At 30.3% G+C, this 6000-nt stretch overlaps 1 pseudogene; it reads right to left on the reverse strand.

Moving 5' to 3' along the window:
- Positions 1-167: 167 nt before the first annotated feature.
- LOC110652927 (flotillin-like protein 3) lies at positions 168-5779 on the reverse strand (annotated as a pseudogene).
- Between the last annotated feature and the right edge of the window lie 221 nt (positions 5780-6000).

Genomic DNA, 6000 nt, shown 5'->3' on the forward strand with positions numbered 1-6000 from the left:
TAACTTCTGATGTGTCACTTGAATCCACATAGGATGAGTCACGTTATTTTAAATTTAATTTTCAAAATTAAGTAAAATTTCTTCAATTTTCAAAAGATTGTATTTTTTATGTCAAGATTGAAACGATTACCTCATAATTTCTGTAACTTTATATAAGAGAGAGACACCTAATTAGAACTACTGCCACCATCAGCCAATGTGCCTAGCCAAGCTGGTGGCAACATCCCAGTCTGCTACTGTACAATCGTGAGCAAAGGGGGCAGCATGCTAAAGACCCCAGCAATATCCTTCATTGGACCACCACTATTGGCCTTCACTCCACCATTAGCACCATTGTTCCAAATGCTAATCTTAGGCTGCAATCCATTGACTGCTTGTGCATTAATCTTTACAAATTCTTGGAACAAGTTTTTCTCAAGCAAGATCTAGTCCCTCGATGCAGCATAGTTGCCACCGAATTGTTTTAGAAGTGTGGTGAGGTAAAATCCTTGTGCTTTTGCCAATATTTCAATTGCTTCTGCTTCTTTCTTCTTTGCATACAGCTCTCCATCCGCAGCTTGTTGGCGAGCACAGAAGGCTGCATCTGTAGTAGCTTTCTGTGCCTCTGCATTCTTCTGCTTCTCGTAGAGGACTGCCTCTACTTCTTTTTGTTTCCTGTATAGTTCCCAGTTTGCTTCTCGCCCCTATATAAGATCAAAAAATGGAGCAGATAATAATGTCAAGAACAAATAAAAACCGATTAAAAGATGTGTGATTAAAATATTTAATATTGAAAGTTTCAATGCAAGAAATTTTCCTGCCTCTAGAGATGTACTGGCTTATGTAGTATCAAATACCTTAAATCTCATACTCCACATTTTGTAGCAAAGCACTATATGATAGTCAAATTAGATGCAAAAGAAGCGTAAGGTAGTATGAAATACCTTAGTCTCGTACTCCACATTGGCCTGACTCAGCAACTCAGCCTTAAGTTTCTCAGTCTTAGCCAAGGCATTCTTCTTTTCCACTTCAGACTGCAACTCAGCTTCTCTCTGTTGACCCCGTGTAGCTCAAAATGAGCATTGATTTTGATGATAACAAAATTTAAATAGAATCTTTTTAACCCAACTTTAAAGTGACGTATAGATTCTTTTTCTTATGTATAAAGAACCTTTGAAGTTGCACCTAAGGAGAAAGAATACTCAAAGGCATCTCAAGATAAATCCAAGATGAGAAAAGAACAAGATTATGAAAGCCAAGACTCAAAGTAAAGGTATGAAAGTCATAAAGTTAGAAATTGAGTCTTAGATCTTATGTGAAAAGAATAGATGAGAGTTTAGTCAAATGGAGCTCAAAAATAAAACTTTATTTTCTGATTATTTTTTCTCATCATGACCTTGGATACTGCTATTGGAAGGTCTAAATCATTTTTTAATATTACAAGTTGAGACATGCAGCTGTTGACTTAGTTTGCTAATTACTTTGCTAAAACATTAGTTTGCTAATGTATTTGCTAAAACATTAGTTTGCTAATGTGTTTGCTAAAACATTAGTTTACTAACTAGTTTACTGCTGTTGCCAAAATTTCATTAGTTTGCTAAATGATCAGAGCTGTTCAACTTCGCACAAAAAGACAAAATAACGACCATTTTGTCTTGAGCAGTGTATATAAAGTTCCAAAAAGGTTTCAAACGGTCTAAAATGATTTGGGACTATAAATACACATTCTTTACTTCATTTTACACTTGATGAAAGCTTACATTTGAACTCCAACTTTGATTTTTCATTTATTGCTTTCATTCAATAACTTTAAAGACTTTAAGCTACCATTGGTAAATCAACTCATCTCTTCTTTATAGTTTGATTTGTATTGAGTAAGAGTGAGCGTTAAAACATTAAGTTGCATTTAAGAGAGGTTGTACAAGCACCTATTTAAGCTTGAGAGAGTAAGTGCTTGAGATAGTACTTGTAAGGGTTCAAGCTACCTTGGTAAAAGCTTGGTGTTGAAAAGTTGTAAAGAGTTTTTGGTCTTTTGCCTTTAAAAGAGCTAATAGTGGAGAGAAGGCTCAAAGAGGGTTCTTTGAGAGAGTGAATGTAGGCTAGTTAAGCCAAACTACTATAAAAATTGTTGTGTTTGATCTCTCTAACCTTAATCTCTTTACTTTAGTGCAATTTAATGTTTATACATGACCTTGAATGTTGATTGAATATATTGAATTGATATACTTGAGGATATATTGAGTGTGTTGAGAAATTAAGTGAATATTGTATGATGCATGCAATGTTAAAAATTGTTATAAATATTGATTGAGGCTTGAATTGCAATTTAAAAACACATTGTTAAAATACATATTACTTTCAATATATATAAAGAAGCACCTAGTTGAACAAAGTCACAATTTTTCATTAGGCTACAAGCAAGGGCCGAAAAATTGTAATAGTCCAATTCACCTCCCTCTTAGACTATTTTGGGACAACACTCTCATTGCCACAGCTTTGGCAGCCTCCACTTCAGCCAGCTTAGCTGCCTGAGCCCACCCAGCCTTCTTGGTTGCAAGCCCAGCATTTGCCTCTGCTAGATTAGCCTCCTTTTGGTTCTCAAAAATTTTGACATCAGTACTGACCTTAATTTCCTCCTTCTTGCCTTCTCCTTGTCTTTGTGTTGATACAATCATTGTTTCAGGATCAATTTTCGCAGCATTTTGTGCAGTTTGGCCTTCCCGGATCTTGGCTCCAATTTCACCCTTCATCCTAGCCTCAGCAACATCAGCCTGTAACAGTATTGATGAATTGTAACTAGTTAATCAACAAAATCAATAACAAGGAAGACATAAAGATTACAGTGTTATCCAATTGTGCTTGAATGAATTATTTGTGCAATTTTTTGGTTGTGAAATTATACAAATTTTAGAGTCATGATTATTACTCAAATAGTACTAAAAACTATACAGAAGAACGTATTAAAATAGATTTTTCTTGTGTAGAACAGCCTAAAAGAACTAATTGAACTCGTCCAAATTAAAGAAAATAAGGAAGATTGATTAATAGGAAAAATTACTTGAAACATTGTAGTTCTAGCAAAGGAGATTATGAGATTTGTTGAGAAGAACAAAACCCCAAGATAGAATCTGCGGCAGGAATTCCTAATTGTGAAAACAATTTAAGAAATCCAACACCAAGATCAACCTATGAACAAACATGGTTCAAGAAAGACACAAGTAACCTAATAACAAGATTAATTGAATGGCTTTTCATTATCAGGTGCCAAATGATGGAAAAACCAAAAGGAAGAGAAAAAGATTGATTAAGGACGATTAATTTACAAACCTTGGCTTGATTGGCAGCTTCCATCTGGGTTTTTGCCCCAAATAAGAAAAGTACTCGTGACCACGCACGTCAACAAGCTGCTTAACATTAGCGTTATAAATCAACAACCCAAATTGATTCAACTCCAACTGAACCTTCCCAAAAACCTCCCTCTTAAACTCTTTGGTGCCCTGAAAGATTTCCTCCATGGTCATGGACGCAGCCAAGACACGGGTCTCACCCTCTATAATACCCTGAACAAGCTCATTCACGTGGTTAGAGGGCTTATCATGAGGAGATATCAACTTAGCATAAAGAAGAAGACTTTCCTCGTCTTCCACTCCGAGGCCGACGGTGAAAACAGCAGGGGGAGCTTCTCGGCGCTCATGGCTTGGACTTCGAACGTGTAGTTTACTGGAGAGACGTCAAAACGGTACACTTTTGCATAGGCCAAACCCATGCTTTTTTGGCTGGCCTAATGTCTCTGACTTCAGCGCCTGTTATGGCCGGTAATTCTGACGGACTGGCAACGTGCCAATGGTTCTTGATGATGAGTGAACGAAAAGGATCGATCAATGAAGAGATTTGATGATAGAGAGAGACTTGTGTTCTGTTTTTTTTTTTTTTTTTTTTTAATGCATTACCCATCTGGGAAATTATCTGTGAATTTTTTTTTAAATTATATGCCAAATAAAAATTTTTTAAACACAAAAAAAGTTAATTTTGTAAGCCATTTTTGGAGTTATGTTACGTGACATTTTTTTTAAATAATCTTATTAAATTAGGTGACTTAATTTTGTAAAGTACTTTCTTAGCCTCAGTTTTCAAAATATATTTGAAAGTTAAAATTTAAGTATATGAAATATTCAAGATATTTAAATTCAACCTTGCTCAACTCAATCATTATAATTAAAATTTTACATTTTAAAAATAAAAATATTTTTTAATTATAAAAGTGTAGTATTAGATTAATTCAATTATCGAGTAAAATATTATGATGCTCAAATTCGACTCATCAAATAACTCAAATTCAATTTTGACTCGGTCAAAATTGAATCAATTTTATATAACTTTTAACCGGTTTTAAATTGTTTATTTTTTATTAAAATATTAATTAAAATTAAAAAAATTAAGTATAATTAAAAAATAATTTTCATAGCTTTCTTTGTTTATTTCATAAAAAATAATTATATTTTTTATTTTTCATAAAAATATTTTCCTTTATCGACTCAAGTGTTTTCACTTTCCATGAAAATCTGTATTTACTTTGATTACTGGTTCTTTTTGTTTCGTACTATTAATCCTATGTATTTTGTTGCTCGTTCTTATTCGCTAACATTCTGTCTTGATGTGGATGAATGAATAAAATAATTCAAATAATAAATATCCAAAAGTATCAATAAAATTTATTTTATTAATAAATAAATTTCATAATAAAATTTATTTATAAATAAATTTTTTATTTAATATATTTTATATTAAATATAAAATTTATTTTAAATAAAATAAATTTCATATTTGAAATAAATAAAATAAAATAGCATGGTAGAAAAATTTTATTAAGTTTGGTTTGTAAACTCTATTAATTTTAATAAAATTTAATTTAATTATAATAAATTTCATGGTATTAATTATTAAGAATTCTAAATAAATTTTTATTTTAATTAAATATTAAAATTTTAAATTTATAAAAAAATTTTACAAAATTTTATAAAATTTATTTATGCTAAACATTACCTAGAAACTAAAATATGAGTGAAATGGTCACAATTCCTTTTAATCATAACATAGGCCAAATCAACCAAGCTCCCATTAATATGCAATCCCAACTCAAAAATAGATAAATTTCACCAAAATTCAATTTGGAGCTAAAATAATAATTAAAAAATTCAAAATAAACTAATAAAAAAAATGCATAAATCAATAAAATAGAAATAAAACATTCTTACTATTTTTTATAAATTAAAACTATAATATTGATCTTATATAAAAATGAGTTTAATATTTTTTAAATAAAATATTTATATTAAAATTTATACACTTATTATCTCAACAATATACACACCTTAATCAATTTTATATGTATCTCAATATAAATATTTAATTTAAAAATTATTAAACTTATCACTAGGGAGAGCACAATCATCTTTTTTTTTTCGATTTTTATCATTATAAGAAAAATATATTTAACACAAACTTAATTTTCTATGAAAATAATTTTAATAATTATTAAATAAATATTTATATGGAAATTTATATAAATTTGTATAAAGTGTATATGATAAATATGTAATATAAAAATTATAATACTCGTTTAGAAGGTGCGATTCTTAAATACTTCTGATGGGTGAGGCAGCGAAGCTTGGTCTCACTTGTGATGTAGATCCAACCCAAGATCAGCAACTTTCAGCGGGCATGCTGATTCCAAAAAGAACCCAAGTATAGAAATCCTCATCTTTATAAACAAGTAGTCATTAAAAGCAATACTTGTCATTTCATCGCCATGATCACATATAGACAGCGGCGGATCGAGAGTAAAAAAATTGGGGCCAATTGATTTTTTTTTTATGTTAATTGATAACTCATAAATTTAATTATTAAATTATTTTTTTATAAAATTTAAAATTAATTGAGAGAAAAAATTATATTATGCAATCAAAAGTTTATTTCCTTTTAAAAATTTACTATAACATTTTCTATTATTATATTACACTA

Source organism: Hevea brasiliensis, chromosome 6 (genome assembly GCF_030052815.1).
Source record: "Hevea brasiliensis isolate MT/VB/25A 57/8 chromosome 6, ASM3005281v1, whole genome shotgun sequence".
Classification (NCBI taxonomy): Eukaryota; Viridiplantae; Streptophyta; class Magnoliopsida; order Malpighiales; family Euphorbiaceae; genus Hevea; species Hevea brasiliensis.